Genomic DNA, 868 nt, shown 5'->3' with positions numbered 1-868 from the left:
TCATTCTTGGAAAGCAGCAGAAGCTGGATGACGATTATGATAACGATGTTGGGTCCAGTGGTGTTGGTAGTAGTGGTAGTAGTGGAGGTGGTGGTGGTGGTGGTGGTAGGATGATGACGTCATCGTCCAGTTTGAAGTCGCCGTCAGGCATCCTGTCGTGTAATTCTATGACGTCATCGTCATCCGGTGCTTCGCCGTCGTCGAGTTTGGATCACCATCTCGATTGATTGTTTTGATTGGTTGATTGATTGGTTTGTTGATTGGTTGGTTTGTTGATTGGTTGATTTGTTGGTTGGTTGATTTGTTGGTTTGTTGATTGGTCGGTTTGTTGATTAGTTGGTTTGTTGATTGGTTAATTGAAGATTAAGAAGAAGGTATTGCTGACCAGTACATTGTTGATCAGTTCATTGAGAAATAATTGCTGGCTTATTGATTGATTCACTCATTGATTGAGTAAGTCAGTGAGCAATTGATTGATTGATGGATTGATAGATTGATTGATTGATTGATTGATTGATCGATCGATTGATTGATTGATTGATTGGTTGGCATGATATGTTATATCTATTTATATCTCCTATAAATTGCCACCATAATTTTTAACGTCGACAGACAGACTTAACTTATTAATTTTTCGTTTTTTAAAATTTGATATTACTCTTTTTTTTCTTTCGATTTGTCTTTCTCTCTCTTTATTCTTCTCTCTCTGTTTCTCTCTCTCTCTGTTTCTCTCTCTGTTTCTCTCTGTTTCTCTCTCTCTCTCTCTCTCTCTCTCGTTTATATCTTATATCTACTGTTTTTTGTTTAGTCTATTGTTTAATTTAATTGCTATGAAATTGCATTTTAAATTGCGTTATAAAATCATGAT

This window comes from Helobdella robusta (assembly GCF_000326865.2).
Source record: "Helobdella robusta unplaced genomic scaffold HELROscaffold_47, whole genome shotgun sequence".
Lineage (NCBI taxonomy): Eukaryota > Metazoa > Annelida > Clitellata > Rhynchobdellida > Glossiphoniidae > Helobdella > Helobdella robusta.
The sequence above is the reverse complement of the archived record's forward strand: the minus strand, read 5'-3'. Positions refer to the sequence as shown.